The sequence below is a fragment of the Podarcis filfolensis genome, assembly GCF_964270895.1.
Source record: "Podarcis filfolensis genome assembly, chromosome: 4".
NCBI lineage: Eukaryota > Metazoa > Chordata > Lepidosauria > Squamata > Lacertidae > Podarcis > Podarcis filfolensis.
Window position 1 is genome coordinate 26,229,000 of NC_139607.1, and position 21,248 is coordinate 26,250,247.

The following is a 21,248-nucleotide window of genomic DNA, read 5'->3' on the forward strand; positions in this document are numbered from 1 at the left end:
TTTGGGACTGGAGGGGCAGAAAGCCCCCCTTTAAGTGGTTGTAAGTAAAAAAGGCAGGCAGGGCTGTGTCATATTCACCCTAATAGACCACCCAACACTGCCCTGATGACCTGGAGATAATATTTCAGAGCGCAGGCCCTCATTACTGTTGGCCTTCACAGTTAATTTCTGGTCTTTGACTTTTGTGTGGAAAGAGACCATTGTGGTACTCAGCTAAGTAAACAACCAGTGGGTATTTATCTGCTCTGTTGTTTAGCCTAGCACATGGGTAGGCAAACTAAGGCCCAGGGCCCGGATCCAGCCCAATCACCTTCTCAATCCTGCAGGCGGACGGTCCGGGAATCAGTGTGTTTTTACATGAGTAGAATGTGTCCTTTTATTTAAAATGCATCTCTGGGTTATTTGTTGGGCATAGGAATTCGTTCATTTTTTTTTCTTCTTCAAAATATAGTCCAGCCCCCCATAAGATCTGAGGGACAGTGGACCGGCCCCCTGCTGAAAAAGTTTGCTGACCTCTGGCCTAGCATAAAGAGAGGCAAAAGTTGATGCTGCTACAAACATTATTTTGGATAGCAGGAGGTGTTCTATAATGGATTGGGGTTTTGGGGAGTGGGATATGCAACCAATAACCTCTTCTCCCCATTATTTTTATCCTCTTCCACTGCCAGAGGATACTTTAAAGGTAAAGGCACCCCTGACCATTAGGTCCAGTCGTGACGAACTCTGGGGTTGCGGCGCTCATCTCGCTTTACTGGCCGAGGGAGCCGGCTTACAGCTTCTGGGTCATGTGGCCAGCATGACTAAGCCGCTTCTGGCAAACCAGAGCAGCGCACGGAAACGCCGTTTACCTTCCCGCCGGAGTGGTACCTATTTATCTATTTGCACTTTGACGTGCTTTCGAACTGCTAGGTGGGCAGGAGCAGGGACCGAGCAATGGGAGCTCACCCCGTCACGGGGATTCGAACCGCTGACCTTCTGATCTGCAAGTCCTAGGCTCTGTGGTTTAACCCACAGCACCACCCACATCCCTCAGAGGATACTTTATTTCACCTCAAATTACAGGAACCCAACTCTACCAAGAAATGTGTAGCCTCCTTGCCTGGAAACGGCACCATTGGAGAGACGACATGTAGATCATGACATTTGTGGCCCTCCAGAAGTCCTTAGACTACAGCTGCCATCAACACTGACTATTGACCATTTTGGCTGAGGCTGATGGGAGACAGTCCAGCAACATCCACAGGGCCATAAATTCCGCGTCCTTGCTCTAGAATAAACCATTCAAATATCTAGTTCTTCCAAGGGGTTTGTACTTGAAGTCTATGGCTTCATGCACACTGTACATTTAAACCACATGACTTTTCCCAAAGAATCCTGGGGAATGTAGTTTTGTTAAGGGCACACAGAACTGTAGCTCTGGAGATAAACTCTGGGGATTCTGTGGGGAAAGCTTAAAGTGTGCTTTAAATATGTGGTGGTATATGCAGCCTGAATCTACAAGCTCAGTCACATTTGTTTCATTGTTTGGGGTGCTATTATGGCTCATTTTAGAATCCAGAGCAGAAATAAGCTGAGGACAATGGTGTAGCCAGGAACTCCAAGGCCAGAGACAAGGATGAGTAGTGAGTGATTAGAAGGAGTCCCTTATGGGGGTTTGCTTAGATATTCTTCCTCCCCTTCCCTCAAAACAATGGCAGCCCATTAAAATGTGTCATTTAAAAGAAAACTGAAGTGAACACATACTTTTTTAAAAGAAAAGAAGAATGAAAGAAATTAAGGCACGGGCCTGTGGTCTTAAAACTGCTGCGCACCATCATTGCCAAGAAAGGAAATGGTTTTAGCATTCTAGCTGTAGATATATGAGCCAAACCTTCCCAATAGTTGCGGAATGAATATAATCATTCCGCACAGTGAGATTTACCCCAAAGGAGCCTTCCAAATCTCTTAAGTTTGGATACTCACAACTTTCCTTTTCTTTCTGACTTTTTTCTTTTTTTTGTCCCAGCAGCACAAGTTACTTGCTTACTTTTCTCAGCAAAAATAGCAACTTAGTGAAGGCTTCAAGGATTATAACAGTCTAATTAGCCATAAAACTGTTTTAGTACTGCCACTGATATTAAAGAGAAACTGAGATCTATTACTGAAATAATTTTTTCCCACCCATAAAACAAAATAGCTGATGCAATCTAATAAAATAGAAACACACCTCGAAAATGTCCAACAAAATACAGATGACTTTCTTAAAACACCATTGAGAATTAAATCTAGAGTCAATATAATTGATGGGGGTTGTGCCATTGACTTCAGTGGGATGAAGGGTGCAGAACTCTCCTCCCCCTCCCAGTCAAGTCCTTTTAAATTACCCAAATGATACCAGATTAACCACTATAAATTCCCTATTGGATTTTGGAGTCGAGCTGGTGGCATATGATCTTAATAGAAATATAAAATACAAGTTGAAGCGTGAAAGGCTAGCTAGATTCTACAGAGATAAAGACTTTTTTGGGGGTGGGGAGAAATATATCAAGTGACATCACATAAGAATGTAATGAATTTTGTGTGTGTGTGTGTGTGTGTCTAAACAAATAACTTCACACAAACCCATGAACCCGTTGCCAGCCAACACTATTCTCAAGTTGCTGAAGCGTTTTGGAAAATGTACAACACAATTATCGCAAAGTACTAAGATCACTACTGCTAACCTCTCAACCATACAGCACAAATATTGCCAAATTGAATCCCTGTATTATGTATTTCAGCCAGCTGACTTGCAGGGAGAGTTAGGGGAGGGGGAGAAAATTGGAGTTAACTTCCTAATTTAAATGTGGTGTGTGTGTTTGTGTGTGTCCCCTTTCTTTCCAGGAATTTGGGGGGAAATAGCTATTTTTATATAAAAAATGAAAAATGAAAAGACATATTTGGAAATAAGTCGCAACATAAAATTGTTTTTACACACAGTCCAGATGCCCTTCCTCCTCCCCCTGTGTTGCTGCTGCTGCTGCCACCAATGTCATCGAACAGCCGACATTTGGTGGTGTTTCACTCTCAGCTATCTGCTTTATCCTTCGGACTCAGCCCCCTTTCCCCCCTCCCTCCTTTCCCATTAGATGATGATTACCTCACTGTCCTATATGCACAATTTAAAGGGAATTACCTATTACTTCAATTATTTGTTTCTTATCAACTGATGTTACACTACAAGGATTTGCATTGAAAAGACACAAAGAAGGAGCAAGTCATGGCACATTGCCAAATAAAAGAGTAATGTTCTGGTGAATTTAGCCTAAATAATTTACTGCTATATAAAAGTGGAAAAGTGGAAGGTGAACCCTTTGACCAATAAATCTCTTCTGCATGTGAAGCCCTTATCTTGTCCCCTCCAATATATTCCACACTAGGAAGCCATCATCACTGGCTCTGGTTTGTTATTTGTAAACCTTGATCTTCTGCACTCGGTGTCCTAAATATGGATAATTAGCATCAGTTTATCACGCCTCTGCATATTTTCTCTTCTCTCCAAACATGCATGCTTCCATTGGCTGCCATTCTGTCACAGAAGATTATGGAGACAGATTGCAGAGAATGAATGTGCTAAACGAGATTAGGAAGGAATAGAAATAGCAACTTGGCCAATAAATTCCTCGTGAGAGCCTTATCATACAATTACACGTTGACTTGTTTCACACTCTCCCAGCCTCTTAATCCAACGCCCCCACCAAGAATAAAATTTCACTAATTTCTGAATTACTGCATATCCTCATGACTTGTCACTGAGAATGGTTGGAAGAAGCAACACGGTCGAAAATAGAACATCCAACTTCCAAAAAGAGGTGGGGGGAGGGGCGGGCGGGCGGGGGGGGGGGAGGGGCAGGATGGAAACTTTATTTGCCAGAAAGGCGCCGGGGATGGAATAGTTTCTGGGAACCATGTAGAGAACAGAAGGTTTTGTGCACCTATCGTTTCAAGTGGCAATAATTCGCAGTTTGGACTTGCTTGTTTATTTGTGTCTTTAACATAAAAGCTCATCTTTTTATTTTATTTTTACTTCCGAACTTCAATACACTCTTTACATTCGCCGCCATTGGATTCCGATATCCAAGTCCTGAGCATGTCTGCTCAGAAGTAAACCCAAATGAGTTCAACGAGGCTTACTCCCAAGGAAGTGGGAATATCTTTTTTTTTCCCCTTCCCCTGGGGATAAGGCACGTTGAACCGAGTGGTCCTCACTCCCAAGTAAACAGCATTGTTGTGTAAATGCGGGGGGGGGGGGAGAGAAAACTCATTAACATGTCATCAAAATTAAGCATTTCTAAGCCCCATTGATTTTAGTGGGAGCGATTTGAGCACGTGTTTAATTAACGCTTTCACTGAAATCATTAGGACTCGTGCAGTCTACTCAGGTTTACTCAGAAGCAAGTTCTATCTAGTTTTTGTTGTTTGTTTGTTTGTTTTATTAAATATTTTTCTTGTTTTACAGAAGTATGTGTAATGTCTCAGCAAGTTCTATCTAGTTCTCCCGGTCTTACTTCCGAGGAAGTGTGTGTAGGATTCCAGCCACAAGGGATAACCATGGGAGGGGGCGGGGAGTCCCTAGATTCTTCCCTCTAGTAGTCGATGGTCCTCAACGGCGTGGAAGGAGATCCAATCGCAGGGCTGTCTTCCAAGTAACTTTCCTGAAGTGCAGGGTGCAAATTTGGGGGCTGTGGATCGGGACGACCCGGGAACTTGGCCACCAGAGCAAATGCCGGCGTTCACCTTCTTGCATAACAAAGGAAAGTTTTCGCAGGTCTTACCGCGGTTGCTGCTGCGTGGTTTTGACTGGGCTCGTTGAAATGAATGCAGTTTGAGAACAAATGCCCACCAAACAACTCCGTTTAGCAGAGCAGCTAGTTAGCGTTTGATTTTAAATTGCTGGAGGTTTTTTTGTTTTTTGAAAAAAAGGGAGAGATAAATTCTGAAGGTCGTGTGTCAGAAAAGTTGATTTTCTATAGAATAATAGCAAATCAAGAAAGGTTTCGGAGAACGTGGTGGTTACAGGTTCAATTCCCGTAAGGACCATCTGCATATTCCTGCATTAGATGAGCCTCGGAGTCCATCCCAACTTTATTATTCTATGATTCTAAGAGATAGGGAAAACGGGCTCTCAGCTGTAAGGCCAAGGCTGCTACCCCCAAGTGCCCTTAATTTAGGGAGCAACTCCATGGAAATCAGTGGAACTGAATTCCAATGAATTGTGTGTAGGCAAACTCCAAAGCGTTTAGCAACCGCCGAAACTCCTTGCATTGAGCTTTGAAACTCTTAGGCGCACTGCAGCTCCTGAACGAGAAAGTAGAAGCAATTCAAAGCAAGGTAAAAAAAAAAGCAGGTGAGGAAGACCCAAGTAATCTCAGGCATTTGGTACTCAAAAAGGAAGAAGGAAAAATAAGATAAAAGCGTGCGGTTGAGGGAGCCCTGCACTTTTGCAACTTACAGCACTTGCAAAATTAAGCCAAAGCCCTTGAATTTCAGAATCCCAGACTTGCAGGGAACACAAATATATATGGAGCTGAAGCTCTGTGCAGGTGTTGTGTGGAAGAGGCATTGGGCGAGATCCAAAGAAACGCACTCCTCCTGTGGAGCTGGTGCATGCCCTCCAGGCCACCAAATGGAAGAGTTTCCCAGAACTGTCTGCTAGGTGGCACCGAGAGCAGCTGTTCGAAGAAAATACCTTCCCCCAAGGCCCCAGACACGCCTAAAGCAGCTCTTTGGGATCCCGACCTTTGATACCCATGACAGCCTGCTGCCAATAAAGTCTGTAGTCATGTGCACATTGACTTGGGAGTCGGTCCTATTGAACTAAGTGAGATTTACTAACTGTGCATATGCAGAAGTAATTCCTATTAAATTCAACGAGGCTTACTCCCAGGTAAGTGGGGGCTAAGACTGCAGCCATACTTCTGAGTGAATGCATGCATAGGATTGGTCTGCAAGCAGGTTTCACCTGCAGTACTGTCCTCACTTATCTGAGGGTAAGCCCCGTAAGTCTCACTTCTAAGTAGAATTGAATGCATCGGAGCCCACTGTTAGCTAAACGCACGTTGTCTTACGTGGATTGTGAATCTAGCTCTCAAAAGATTTTGAATATCGGGCCCTCCCCGCCACCGCCTGAATCGCTTATAGTAAGCTGACTTTTCAAATGGTTTCCCTCGTTTACAGTGGATGGCTATCTGAGGACCTCATTGTGACTTAAAACGTAGAGGCAAATATTCTGGTAGTATCTGGAGGTTCATAGGAAAACATCCAGATATCGCTAGACAAATGTAGAATTAAATGGGTTAGGAAGCCAGGCGTCCATCCCTAGCAATCTGTGGAATGGGTTAGCAGCTGATTTGCGCCAGGAGTAAAAGAATTCTAAACAGGACCCCTTCACATTCCCCTTCCAAAAATGTTGACGTCCCAAAGGATGGATGCTTTCTGTGCGATCCTCTGCAGGAATTCCCAGGAGGTCCGACAACCCTTCACCAAGCAACTTAAAAACCTGTTCATTAAGGAAGGAACACCATTATGCAGAGTTCCAAAAACACACACCCCTAAAACCATCCTTAGCAAGAGCGTCTTGGACGATGGACACTTTTTCTCATTATATCCACAAGCAACAGGGCTCTAAACAAAACAGTCCCTTGGACTGCCAGCCCCACTTCCCACTGAGTTTAATGGCGTGCGAATCGCCTTATCTTCGCACAAAATGCTGTCCTATCTAAAATACAATCTGCAATCCTTTTTGTCCAACTTTTGACTATATTGGGATGCCTCTTTATGGTTTTTTGTTGATGTTTTTGAAACCCCTCCCCCTTTTATTTCCCCGAACAGCCGTTCCCAACTGCATTGCTCTTGGAGCAGCCCTATAGATTCTAATGGGACTACTCTCAAGTAAAGAGATAATGGAACAACTACAGAAGAGAGATATGGAAACCCTATATTTTTTCCAAGTTTCTTCATAACCCAGGGCCCTTCTTTCTGGCTACCTTCCCGCCTTGAAGGACAACAAAACCTGCCCCAGCTAAAAAACAACAACATCCAGCGTCTTTTAGAGGCGACCAAAAAACGCAGAGCCTCGGCCGCTAGCTAGCTAATCTATCCATCCACCCACCCAGCCTCCAGAGTTTTGCCATTAATCTGGGAACAAACTGCTAACCTCGGTGGCTGGTATTTTTGCTTTTCTTTTCTCACTTTTCTTAGTGTGGGGAAAGCAGCAAAGCCTGTGTGGACTGATTGTGAGGGGCTCTGCTGGAATTTGGCAGCGCCAAGGCTTGGAGAGCAGCCCCATGCTGACTCCCATTCAGCGGGCCAGTTCTCCGCGAGCTTTGCAAGTTTCACTCAGCCGTGCACTCAATGGCTTCACAAAGCTGATTACAAGCTTCAGCGCATTCCTGAAGGAGCCAGAAGCGACGCAGGTGCAAACGAGCCGAGGGAGCCCCTGATCCCGGGCGCGGAATGGGGCAAGCTGGGAAAGGCTGGGACCACACAAATCCAAGGCTCACCAGGCAGCTTCCAGCCTGCCTTGGGAACTGGGGGGGTCGTCAGCCGCTCCTTTCAACCGGGACCCGGGAAGCGCAGGAGCCGCACGTAGCAGCACTGGGACAGCTCCCAGTCAGACGAGCCGGGGAGAGCCGGCGGGGCGCGCGGTGTATGTGTGCGTGCAGGCCAGGGGGCAGCCCTACGGCACCTGAGCATCCCCGCTACATACACACACACACACATACACCTTTACCCACCTCAGCCCAGCAGCATCGCCTGCTCTGAGGCTGTCTGGCAATCCCGACCCTAACTAAACTCACAGAAAGACACGTTGCAGCCCTAATAGAGGCAGCCAACCTACAGAGAGCTTTTCATAGAAGTTGTCGAGTCGGAAGGGGTCCCCGGGGGTCATCTAGTCCAACCCCCTGCCACGCAGGAATATTTCGCCCAACGCGGGGCTCGAACCTACTACCCTGAGATTAAGAGACTGAGCTGAAAGTGGAAGGCAAGGCTCCAGCTCACGCAACGCGCCGCCGAGACACTTTCCTTCGACATATATACTGTATGTCAATATTATTATTTTTCTGGGAGTGCCTCTTGCTGGACCGTAATGACATCCTTTCTTTTGCCATGGCAGGCTTCTATTTTATTTTAAGAAGGGACGGAGGAGCGGGAGAGGCTCTGGGTGCGCCCTCGCGCGCCTAGCCTCTGTAGCCCCTGCCCGCCTCCCTCTCCCTCGAAGTCACACGAGCCGCTCCAGAATTCCTCACCTCCGCGGGGGGAATAAAGGCCGGGGGATTGTTGGCTGCCACAATGAGAGCCGCTCCCCCGCAGGGCTCGCCCTCCCCCCCTTTTCCGTGGGGGTGGACTGGACAGGAGCCCCGCAGTCCCGGGGTGGAGGTCGGGGTGGGGGTGTTCCTCCTAGTTCTGCTTGCTGAACAAAACGAGAAAGTCGGGAGGGGGAGGGAGTCCTTTCCTTCCCTTAACGCTCCCCTCCCCACCGCTCCCCCACTTTTCCTTCCTTCTCTCTCTCTCTCTCCCAGGAGCAGAGCTGGATAATTAATTACCGCCCCCCCTCCAGTGAATGGGAGGGGGGAAACGCTGTGTGTGTGTTGGGGGGCAGAGAGAGAGAACTAGACTTGGAATTGTACAAAAAGCTCTCCAGCGGGAACCACAGCAGCCTCTTTCATGCTCTCCAAATAGTTCCACGGCTGTGCAGGAAAAGACCCCCCTCTCTTTCTCCTATAACCCCCTCCCCACCTCCATTCAAGAGCCCTTTAAGTTCCCGGCTGCCCCACGATCAGCCTTCTCCTTCCTTTGGGTTCCCACTTGGCTGCCAAGGCGCGTTTCTCAGCTGCGCCTCTTTTCCGCGGCGGCGCATTTCGCCCGGGCAGGCAGCGCGTCTTCCCTCCCTCGCTTCCTCCCTTGAAACTCTCCAACTTCCCCCAGCTCAGTATCCCTGCCTCGTCTCTCTTTGGCCTGCCACCAACTTCTCCGTTTGGGTGTGGGTGTGTGACTGTGTGTGTGTGTGTGTGTGTGTGAGAGAGAGAGAGACTGTCTGTGTGTGTGTCTGTGTGACTGTGTGTGTGTGTGTGACACACACGCACCCCGCGAGCGGTTGCCTTGGCAGAAAAGGTGCAGCTTTCTGATGTTCTTTTGTCTGATAACTAATTCAAGTTAATGCGATCTTTATGTAAAGCTAACAGCGGATAATTGTCTATTTTCTCGCCAACAATCTCCATCACAATCACTTATCTGGAAACCTGCGGTTTTATTAATCGCTCTATATTCCCCGAGATAAGCGCCTCTCGAAGGATCAGTAAACACGCGAGGGGGGGAATTAAACAAACTCCAGAGCCACTTCGGCTCCCATCGCATCTTTCACCCCCGGCGGGCACCGGGAGGCGGGGAAACGGGGGCCAGGTCCCGGTGCCTCGCGACACACTTTCGCCGGGGGACCACGACGGGTCCTTCCTGGGAAGCCCCGGAGACCTGATCCTGTGGAGCTTCCTTCCGTGGAAACAGGGGAAGGATCTCCGCCTTAGGGCTGCGGGGTAAACCAGCTTGAAATCAGCTCCCCACCACCAACAGAAAAAGCAGCAGTTTTTGGACCGAGGGAGCGCCTGTGTTTCTTTCTGGGTGTGAGCTCGTCCCTCACCCTCGAATTTAAGAAGCTATTAAGTGCATTCCACCGTGTGTGTGTGTGTGTGTGAGAGAGAGAGAGAGAGAGAGAGAGAGAGAGAGAGAGAGGATCCAAGTTTCAGATAAGCAAAGAAAGTTATATGGATTTTAACTGCGGGCCCACAATGTGGTGCAATCGAAACACTGAGCTTTAAGCCGAATTAACACCTATTCGGAAGCAAGTGCTTCCTTCCGTGTGAACGCGGGGCTCAGTCCTTTGGAAGTCACTGGGACGAAGGCAGCAGCAGCTGCTGAAACTAACCGTGGATCCGGCTCTTCTTCCCCGGACAGACTTTTCTACCACCAACCCACCCAGTTAAGTCTCAACATGGCACCCCCAGTTCTCATCCACAAACCCATGAGACTCACCTAAACAGGTGCAGCCCCAGGGAGCGAACGAGCTCAACAATAGGACTCATTGCACGTCCACTCATTGAGTTAAATGGGACCTTTCCAGACAAGTGGGCACAGGATCATAAGCGAACAGCGATACGTGTCTTACTCCGAAGTAAGTTTCAATAAGTTCAATGATTCCCAGGTAGTGCGCACAGGAATACGATCCTGAGCACACCTAACCTTGAAGGGAAACCTGCTAAAAAGAATGTGCATAGAACTGGGCTGCATCCAGTTACTTCCTTGGCCAAAAGGCCCACTGAAATAAGTCTCCCTGCTGAGTAAAAACAGCTGTCCTGCTAAAGAGAGAGGAAATCGATGGGATGGATGCGGTTTAAGTGGCAGCTGTGGATCCGTGGCTGGTGCCCGGGCACATGCGAGTCGCGCGCCTCTGTTGTCTTTCCCCATTATTAGCAGATGATGGGGAATATTTGCACTGAAACGAGACTGGAGTCCCAGAGGGCGGGGGGGGGGGTTTGAGTCGAAGCGAGCGCTGCCATGGGAATCTCCTCCCTTGCTCAGCTCAGCTTCTTTTTGGTTTAAGGAAGAAATTATGGCAAATTGTGCTGCAGATCCCTCGAGGGAAAACATTCCGGTATTGCAAAGATCTTCTTTTTTCTTTTTTAGGTCTTTCTACGAAGAAGTCAAAACAAGAGTGTCAAACGAAAACCCATTTCAGGGGGCCTGTTTCGGCTGGGCGGGTGCATGTTGTTTACGTGTGTGTGTGTGTGTGTGTGTGTGTGTGTGTGTGTCTGTGTGCCTGCAAGCTAGTTTGAGAGGGTAAAAAGTTTCCAGGGTTGTTGTTTTTGTGTGTGGGAGGGGTGGGAAAGAGGAGATGGAGCCCGACGCGATTTGCTCTCCTTCCTCCATTCCTCCTTCCGCAGCAGCTCAGAGCTTTCCATCTGCCTGGAAATGAATGGCGGGTAGGAACAGAGGAAGCTGCCATGCCCTGAGCCCGTATTGCTTGCACAAGCTGGTAGCGGTTCTGTAGGATTTTTCGACGGGGCACATTTTCCCTGCCCTACTTGGAGGTTATGCTGGGGACTGAACTGGGACCTCCTTCTACACTCAAAGCAGACACTCCGCCACCGAGCTATGGCCTTCGCCCAGTTGTGTTTTGTCTGAGATATCAAGAGTAGCTACCGGTATTTTCGATCTACAGAAGAGGGCACAGCTGCAAATAAGCAGACGATTGCGCGGAAGGAGGAAGATTATAAAACGCGTGTCTCTGCCCAGCTACCTTCCACGGGCTTGATTAGACTGTAATAAAGGAACTTAACGAGATCCTCCTATGCAGGGCCAGTTGGGCATAGGATTTTAGCCTTAGGCTGCGATCCTAACACAAACCCGAAGCCCCGTTATACTTGGCCCCGAGTCCCGATTCCTCTCGATTTCGATGGAATTTCCCAGACAGTTTAGGATCGCAGCTGCTTCGGCTCCAGCCCTGCTGCACCCTTGGCCAGAAGTGAGCGCCACATTGAACTCGACGGGGCTTCCTTCCGAGTAAATATGAACCGGCTCGTGGGGCCTCAGCTCCTCAGCTCCCTCACAAAGTCCTCCTGCAAGTTCCCTGCAGGTAAAGTGCCTTGCAGGGGGTGGGGGGCTGCCATCTTCCCCTGCGACTCTAATCCATCTTTCACTTGTAAATAGGAAACCTTCGCATGCAAAACCGATCCTGGGGTGTTGCTTTCTGGCGGGCTGGAGTTCTGGAGGGCGCACCTTCCGTTTCCCTTTCGCCCTTCACTCAGCCCAGTTAGGGTTGACATTATGTCCTCTTTTTCCAAGACACATTCTCTTTTTCATGGGTATGTAAAATGAGAGTCTCCATAGTTAATAGTAGAAGTCGGGAAATATGTCCCTCTCTTTTTGCTCTTCAAAATAGGGCAACCCTACCAGAAAGCCGCTCCTTCCCGGAGGCAGCCTTTTTAGATGGTGCTCCTGTCCTGCCTTGCAGGCATGTTGTACATTTTGCCAAGAAGACCCTGTGTGTGAAGTGCTTTGAACATCACTGTGCTTTGAACGTCACTTTGAAGCGCTGCCCGGCTATGAACTACGGCGAGGGTTGAGGGGCGGCTCGATTTTTGGCCAGAGCAGCGGGAGTGGGGTGGGAAAATGTGGATTTGGGGTGAGTTCTCATTGTGGAAGACAGGAGAGGACCTCTCTCTCTCTCTTAAACCCCTCCATCTGATTCTCCACTCCTCCTCCTTCTTCTCCCCCCGCCTGGTGTTCCCAGGGGCTTCTGGCTTCGGCTTGCGGCCCGGGCGAGCCATCCCACTTCATCTCTCACCTGAATCTTGTCATCTCTGCCATCTCGCAGTGATCTGGGAACAATGCCGGGTCCCTTGGACAGCCCGAGCTGGTCAATCAGGCAGAACAGACTATGCAAATGGAATGGAAAGGCGAAGCGGGCGAGAACAGTGGAGCCCATTGTCTTGCGCATTTCAAAGCCAAGCCCAGCTGCAGCGCCGTTGCTGCCTCGGACCCGGCGGTTGCTACACGAATGTCAGCCCTGCGAAGCATCAGGTCGGGGGAGAAGCGGCTGCGCGCGCAGGCAGGCACCCCCCAGCCCGCGCGGAGGAGATGAAGCAGCAGCAGCAGCAGCAGCCCCCTTGGCAATGAATCATTGAATCATAGAACTGTAGAGTTCGGCAGTCATCTGGTCCAACCTTTGCAATGCAAGACTCTGTTTGCCCGACGTGGGGTTCGAACCCACGACTCTGAGATTAAGAGTTTCACGCTCTACCGACTGAGCTATCTTGTTGTTGTTGGAGGAGGAGAAGCAACAGCTTGCAACTTTCTACTCTTTCAATCCCAGAGATATTTTTGAGAGGGTGTGGGTGAAGAATACCCCCTAGATCTCTAGAACTGTTCCCCACCCCTTCCTTACTAATATCAACCTCAGGCCTTATGCAACAGGGCAGGGCCATTGCACTCCTGTCCTCCTCTGCTGGGCTGCTCTGAGAAACAGGATACTAGCTAGACCTGAAGGGCCTTTGGCCGGTTTAGACCTTATGAGCTCCCCATGCCTTCTTAGAAGTGGAAGTTAAACAGATTGGATCAAGTGGAAACATCTCAGTGGAAGTTAAACAGCATAAGGCAGAAGGCATAGTTTGGAGCCCAAAGAACTTAGTAATAAAACCAGAGCACTGTGATTTACCTGACTGGTGAATGGAGCTGTAAGCCGAGAGCATAAAGGCTCTACTAATTGGCAGAATCAAACGAAAGTTGGTCTTGTTAAATTTCAGCACCAGGGAAATGGGGAAAGCTTTGGGTTTTTTTGGGGGGGGGTTTCTGTTCATTTGTTTTTAAAATAATTTTTATTTAAAAAATTCTTAGTTTACAAAAGTACATGCATTGTCTCTTTTTTCAGGTTGTGATTTCTGCAGATCAAGAACATCTGTTGTGAGACATTAGTGTTATTTGCAGTATAAGGTCGGGGAAAAAAAGAGGGGGGAGAGGAAGTGTATGTGTGGGGTTTGGCATCAGTGTCACTTGGGTAGGTTCTCTTTCTAGTCGCTTGTTATATTTCCTTGGTAGTTAGAGAGCTTGGGGTGGCTTAGGGTGCAGTTAGTTGTCTTTGGTTGGCTGCAGTGAGATTTGTTCATTAATGGGGGGGGGAGAGGTTGTTGGGTCAAGTTAGCTTAATTGATTTGTATGCTGTCGGTGGATTCTTGTAGTTGTCTTTTGGGGCTGTGTATGTGATTTCCTCCTGCCAACCTAGCAGTTTGAAAGCACATCAAAGTGCAAGTAGATAAATAGGTACCACTCCGGCGGGAAGGTAAACGGGGTTTCCATGTGCTGCTGTGGTTCGCCAGAAGTGGCTTAGTCATGCTGGCCACATGACCCAGAAGCTGTACGCCGGCTCCCTCGGCCTATAGAGCAAGATGAGCGCCGCAACCCCAGAGTCAGCCACAACTGGACCTAATGGTCAGGGGTCCCTTTACCTATACCTATGGGATAAAGGGGAACCATACCAGGGTGAAGGCATCTTCTATTTGTCCCCGTGTCAGTTTCAGTTTATTGGCTAGTTTTTCTAATAAGGGTGTTTCCCATGCAATTTGATACCATTTTCCATGTTTAGTCCTGACAGGTCTCTCCAGTGTCTGGCTATGATGCTTCTGGCTGCTGAGAGTAGGTGGGTTATGAGTTCTTTATAGTGTGAGTTGACATTATTATCTTGGAAGATGTTCAGTAGGGCCAGTTCTGGGGTGACTTCTAGTACCTGTTTAGTTATTTTGCATATTTCTTGCATGACTGCTGTCCAGAAGGGTTGGATTTGGGGGCATTTAAGCCTCGAGGGTCATCCAGACTTGTGTTTACTTATCCTTTATTTTCTTCTTCTTTTAGGTGGCTCTGGTGATTCGCCTCCAAGTGGTGGCTAAGCTCTGTGGACAGTGTTTCCTTTTTCCTAGCCCATCTCTTGCTATCAGATGGACATGCTGGTGGGCTGCAGATGTTTGAAGGCTGGAAACTCAGTTCGATGATGGGTTGATCCAAAAAGGCCAACCAGTTTGCTGGTCCCTGGACAGTTTGCTGCAAACTTCTTCTGGATTAGCCAATCCTCAGCAAATATTTGGTCTTGCTTGTATCTCCTCTCCTCATTCTTTGCTGGAGGTCCTTCTGGATAAAGTCCTCCCCCCACCCCACCCAATAAGAAAGGAGATGCTCTCCTTAATATGCCACAAATTACAAGGTGAGGCTAATGCTAATCATGTTGGATTAAGGAAATCCTATTAAAATTAATTCATCTGGCAAAATTAAATTTCCTGATTTTCAATATGTGGCCGATCTGTTCCTTAAAGAAGGAGAGAGATAAAATCAGCAAAGAAAACTAGCAGGTCCCATACAATGTAAATGAGCCTGCATTTGATATTCAGCTGGCCAGGAAGCGCCCAGGAAGCGGGGGGTGGGGTGGGGGTGGGGGGGCTTCTTTTCTAAAACCAGAGAAGCATCAGCTCAAGCCTGCTGAGAAGTCATGTAGTGGGGCTTGGAAACTGCAGCCCCTAACCCCAGGTCCCTGTGCCATGGTAAAGGAAAATGCAAGCGACATGTCAGTAGGAGGAAAGTGTGGTGTAGTGGTTAGAGTGCTGGGCTCAGGAAGGTAAAGGTAAAGGGACCCCTGACCATTAGGTCCAGTCGTGACCGACTCTGGGGTTGCGGCGCTCATCTCGCTTTATTGGCCGAGGGAGCTGGCGCACAGTTTCCGGGTCATGTGGCCAGCATGACTAAGCTGCTTCTGGGGAACCAGAGCAGTGCACAGAAACGCCGTTTGCCTTCCCACCGGAGTGGTACCTATTTATCTACTTGCACTTTGACGTGCTTTCGAACTGCTAGGTTGGCAGGGGCAGGGACCGAGCAACGGGAGCTCACCCCGTCTTGGGGATTTGAACTGCCAACCTTCTGATCGGCTCTGTCCTAGGCTCTGTGGTTTAACCCAGTGGCGTAGCTTGGGGGGTGCAGGGGGGGCCGGCCGCACCGGGCGCAACATCTGGGGTTAGGGCAAATCCACGGGTTAGGGGGCGCAAATCCACGGGTTAGGGGGAGCAAATTACTTGCCTTGCCCCGGGTGCTGACAACCCATGCTACGCCACTGGTTTAACCCACAGCGCCACCCACGTCCCTGGACTCAGGAAACCAAGACTCAAATCCCTTTTCAACCATAAAGCTCCATGGGTAGCCTTGGGCCAGTCATAGTCTCTTAGCCTAACTCGGCAGGGTTGTTGAGAAGATTAAAATGGCAGGGGAGGAGAACTGTGTGTGTCACTTTGAGTTACTTAGAAGAAAAGTGGGATACTAAAGTAATAAATAAACAAGACACACACCCAGAGACAAATTTCTGTGCTCAGATACTTTCAAGGTGACATTGTGAAAAAGTGGTGCATCTTAAGAACAGTTGTGATTATCTTCTGTCTAATTTCTTAATAAAACCATGTTGGGTTGTATCCAATGCTAGACTCAGAGGAGACCATTGAAACTGATGAACATGGCTAAATTAGGTCCATTTATTTCAATGGATCTACTCTGAGTAAAACGAAGTTGGACACAGTGCCATAGCGTTCAGCATAGGCAAGTGTAGGTAAAAGCTTACTTTTGTATTGCTTGTCAGACTAAAGTCCCCACAAAGCAGCACACAAGCAATTAAACTACAGCATTAAACAAAACAATAAAACACCAAAACACAACAAATTATAGCAAAAACAATGATAAATAGCCATTTCACCTAAATACAGAAAATATGTGGCATGAGGGGGCTGGAATAACAAAACCAGTCATTATGGAAGTCCTGATTGAAATGGATGGTCTTCACCATTCATTCTAAGTATGAAAGCAACCAAACACATATCCACATTACAGAGAGATAGTTTCAGAGCTTGGACATCTCTGTGGAAAAGGTTGTGTCCTATAAATAGCTTGAGTCATGCTTCAAGGAACACCTGAGTGAACGCAGAAATGTGTTGAGCAAGTCACTATAGATGTTTCCTGATATTAATCAGGAGGGAGCTCCACAAAGCCAGGGTTCCACCACTGAATGCCCTGCTCCTAACAATCATAGTCACTAGCCTGACTTCAGATAAAAGAGGGATGCAAACAAAGCTGCTGCCTGCAGCTCCAAGATCTTAGGCAGCCTCATATGAAAGCAAGCAGTGCTTCAGATATCATGGTCTCAAGTCATCTAGGGCTAAAAAGCCAAAGACTTGTAATTCAACATTCAGATGAGCTACCTCTTCTCTTTCTTTTGATAGCAACAGAAGAAGTGACACAGCTGAATTGTGAATTACTCGCCTCTAAATTTTCCTGAAGAGGGACCAGTAGCATCCAAAATGCATTCAATCAATAATTTTTTTCTTGTCTACCCATTCCTTTAAAAAGTTTCCAGTTGCTTTTGCAGAAGGGCAGTGAAGCTGCTGGACTTTAAAGGGGAAAACCAGTACTTTGAATTGCACTTGGAAATGAACTGGGAGCCAATGCAGCTTAAAAAGTATGCATAACATTATCCAAAAAGCTGGGCCCCCAATACCACTCTAGCTACAGCGTCTTGTACCAGCTGGAGTTTCTGAATACTCTTCAGAGGGAACCTCAAGTACAAAGCACTGAGGTAGTTTGAAATGGCTATTAAAGCAGGCATAAGAGTAGCCAGTTTTGTCTTCTCAAAGGGCCACAGAAAAGCAGTGCAAATGCACTCCTGGCAGGTTATCACTGGAACATCCAGGAACAAAACTCCAGGAGAACACCTAAACTGTACACATCATCCTCAACTACTACCTCAACTAGAATAGGGGAAGCACGCATCTCTAGGCAAGCTTTCCTATGACCAATAGGACAGGCAAGTAAGTACCCTTTCCCCCTTTAAAAGCAAAGCGATTTGCCTCCTTTGTCATGCAAGTCTAGTACATCAGCCCATTTAATTTATAGCAGCAGATACAATGGGTAGTGCAGAGATAGAGGTATTGGAAGATAATCACATGTGGGATTAAAACTGCAGGAGGGGGCCATGATGACCCTTCCTTTCCTTCCTAGAGTGCCTCCAATTCCATACATGCTTTTAAAATGTCATTAGCATCCACAGCTATGCCTAGATAACCAATTGATAAAGATAACCTAATGGTTATCCTCACTGGTAGAACAATGTACACACAAGCTAAATCATCCCTGTTCAGCATTCTGCTTCCACAGATGGCTTCTTTTACAGTGAAGTTACATGAGTGTCCACACAGCTCAGCCTGCTGTTTTACTTTCCTGTTCCCTTCAGTTATGGACAGAGGTTGACCACTACACCACACCTTCTCTGGAGTTTTGACTGCCTCCCATTCTTGTGGACACACTAAGTTCTCTAAGTTACCTTCCCTGCACACAGTTCTCACTTTCAATAAGTTGTAAATTAAGACTGAAAAGCAAACTCACAAAGTAGTTATGAGAGTCACGCCACATTAACTCCCTCAGATAATGTGGAAGCTTTTCAAACCAGGGTGTTAGAAAAGCACTTCCTAATTTTTAAGACCGGGATGGTACACATATTGTTTTAAGCTTGGGAGGCCTTCTTCATGCACCCACCAATGTTATCTACAAAGGTCATTGTGTCCCCCTGCTTGGATCCTCTTCTGCCCACCTCATACGTAACTTCTCCCACAACTTCTCATACAAATCTCCTTTTCCCATTTAATGTCTAACCAGAGCTAACTAGACACATGATGACCCCATCTCTCCCTGTCAGTGATTCCTGTGAATCTCTCTGTTTAGTTTTAAGATGTTAAATTACCTTCCTGGTATTGTTTCCTATAATGTCGTATGTAAAATGTTGATATTATGATAATTTTTAATTGTTCTTCATATTGTTTCTGAATTGTTATATTTATTCTTGCTCATTTGGTATGCGGTGAGATATGAGTCTGGGCACAGTTTTGTGGGAAAATAGCATGCAAATAAACTAATGATGAAATCCTGATCTCTCCTTTTGAACTCGTGCCTATAGGGCTCATACCAGCAAGAAATGCAAAACTATTTGACCATACACATGCCTTATTGGTGTCCCACTGTAACTTGCTGCCTCTCCCAGTAACAAGTGCAATAAATGATCTTTCCTGCTGCATTTTCACCCCCAGACTATCTGGCAGTAGCACAAGAACATAGCAAAAGGTTATGCTGAGAAAACTGCACTGGTGCTTTTAAAGAACTAGTCCTACTTTTTCTTACCACTGCCTACTGGTTTTTGGTTTTTTTAAACGCTCCCCCCACCAACTACTTGAACAGAGAAATACATTATCTCTGCAGAGGTTCTTTGAACCTTTCAGATCACTCTAGCTGACTGTAAAAGTTAGGTTTGTGTTCTTCAGAAGCAGCTTGATAGAAAGGTGAACTATCAGTAGCTTTAAACGCCATGAAAGAGATTTGAATGGCTGCAATCCTATACCAAGTTAAGAGTTTTTGACCCATTCATTCCAATGAGTCATTCATTCCTGTGAGTGAACATAATTGGCCACAGATTGCAACTATAGCTTTTCCTTCCCTTTAGAGCTCATTTTAAACATTGGTGGAGTGGGTGGGTGGCATCTACCATACATTTCATTTTCAGGTTTGGCTGATTTGAACTGTAGGTATGCAAATACGAGCAGAAATCAGTTGTTTCAGTTGCCAAGAAATATATGGGGGAAATACTCAAACAATGGTGTCTATTTATTGCTTGTGGCCTGAGCTCCCTCACTGAGAGAAAACACACACACACACACATACACACACACACACAGAGAGAGAGAGAGAGAGAGAGAGTGAGAGTGAATGTAAGAAATATTCAAGTATCTTTGTCTTTATGCTTCCACATAATTAAAAAGAAAACAAAACCAGAATTTGGAATAGGTGTACATATGAATTAAAAGAGGCCGAAAACAGGCAGATTTGCAAGGGATCAAGATTTATTTTCTATTAGACACTGTGAAAGTTCAAAATGTAGATGAAAGGCAATTCTAAACAGCATCAATTACTATAGACCACAACTGTCCATCCCTGTCTTTGCCAGTCATTTAAGAGTGTTCTATTATGCAATCTGCCTATGTGCCCACAGAAAATATCCACACAGTGCACTTCAATGCACTTTAGTGCTGGTCAGCTAGCTGCCATGCACTTTGAATGAAATCAAATAGATGGCTAGGTGACACTGACTGAGATATCAGCAGGTACAGTAAAATGGCCTTTGCCGTCCCCACCATTTTAACAACTATTTGATTGGGCTACTTGGATGTGAATGTTCTGTTCCACGTTTCTACGCTGCAGTGACAGTTGCCCTGACCATCCACTACCAAGCCTTGAACCGTTGTTAATAAAAGTGCAGTCTGCTAATGATGGGATCATAAAGAATGAATCTCAAGGTGACGCTAACATGCATCTTTAGATGTCATCACTCAGGACCTTGAGTAGTCCTGCTGTAACTCAAATGGCACAAACTGAAAATTCCTGAAAATCACAACAATGGCCTCATTATGTGGGAGACTTTCAGAGCACCATTTTATCCAGAAAGAAAACACGTGAGGGAGATGATTAAGCTCTATTTAAGGACCAGTTCACACATCACATTTCTGGGCTATGAGCTGCCCTATGTTGCCTAACTGTACACCTAAAGATGGAAAGAATGATTGCGACAACTTGTGTATTTGCACAAGTTTATTCAACAGGGAGCGTGATTCGGCTGCTGCTCCTTCTTGAGGACAAACTTAGGTATGCCTCTGTGTAAATGTGTAAAACAGCCTTGAAACATTTGGTGAGGGAGGAAGAATAAAAGGAAACTAAGCTGTACAGAATCAGCATCCCACAAGCGTGAACAGACCTCAGTGGGGTGACAAGGCTCATTATGCACCTTCGGAAACATGGGGTGTTCAATTGATCAAAAAAGTACTGTATAATTCGATCAAGCTGCTTCTACCTCATTAGGAAAATGATCTCCTCTGAACAAAATAACTTTCCTCAACCTAGAATTTCTTTCTAACATAAATGGCTACCTCCACTACATTTCTGGTCTCTAATTCCCTTCCTGCATCTTTTAAAATGTGGAGCCAAATATTTTCAGCTAGTTCTTAACATATGAACAAATAAATCTAAAGCCAGAATGGGAGTGGTGAGGTTACCTCAGGGTTTGAGCCATTAAACAGATTGTCCAGTTCACACACACATATACACAGAGAGATTTAATTTCTGTGTAATTTATTTCTATCCCAGGGCAGCCTCCAAGCAATTGCATAAATAGTTCTTGGAAGTGGGAAGTCAACATGAGTCATGACTAATTCGTCTCGGGGTTTGTTCTCACAAAAGCTTGAAAGGAATTATGAAGTTCTTAGCATGTTTTACGTGCTTTCTCTTTTCCTGTGTAAACTCTTCCTATTGATCATGGAATTATTATTTTATTTATTATTTATTAAATTTGTATCCGTGGATCTCAGGGCAGTTCACAACATAAACATGCAAGATAAACAAATTAATCCTATATATTAATGTTCCAGAACTGAGCATGGTAGTCAGACAATCTATTCTTCTAAACCGCTTCATTCATGTAGGCAGGAAAGATATAATCACAAATTAAGACAGCTGAGAAGGCAGTAAATGGGATTAAAGGTCTCAAATGCAACATCGAGCTATTTTTATTTATTTTTTAAAATGTTTATAGATAGCCCCCTCATATAAAATATAACGGC

General features: G+C 46.3%; 2 long non-coding RNA genes across 13 annotated transcripts in view; one reads left to right on the plus strand and one right to left on the minus strand.

Moving 5' to 3' along the window:
* LOC310761289 overlaps nucleotides 1-15,165 on the plus strand; it is a 374,003-nt gene extending 358,838 nt beyond the window's left edge. For both annotated transcript variants that reach the window (XR_014547331.1, XR_014547332.1), the window contains exons 3-4: nucleotides 14,162-14,206; nucleotides 14,419-15,165. This is a non-coding gene — a long non-coding RNA (uncharacterized lncRNA). The remainder of the gene's footprint in view (nucleotides 1-14,161; nucleotides 14,207-14,418) is intronic.
* The window catches only part of LOC310761282, a 364,443-nt gene that overhangs the window by 214,800 nt on the left and 128,395 nt on the right, over nucleotides 1-21,248 (minus strand). The gene's annotated exons all lie outside the window — the stretch shown is intronic.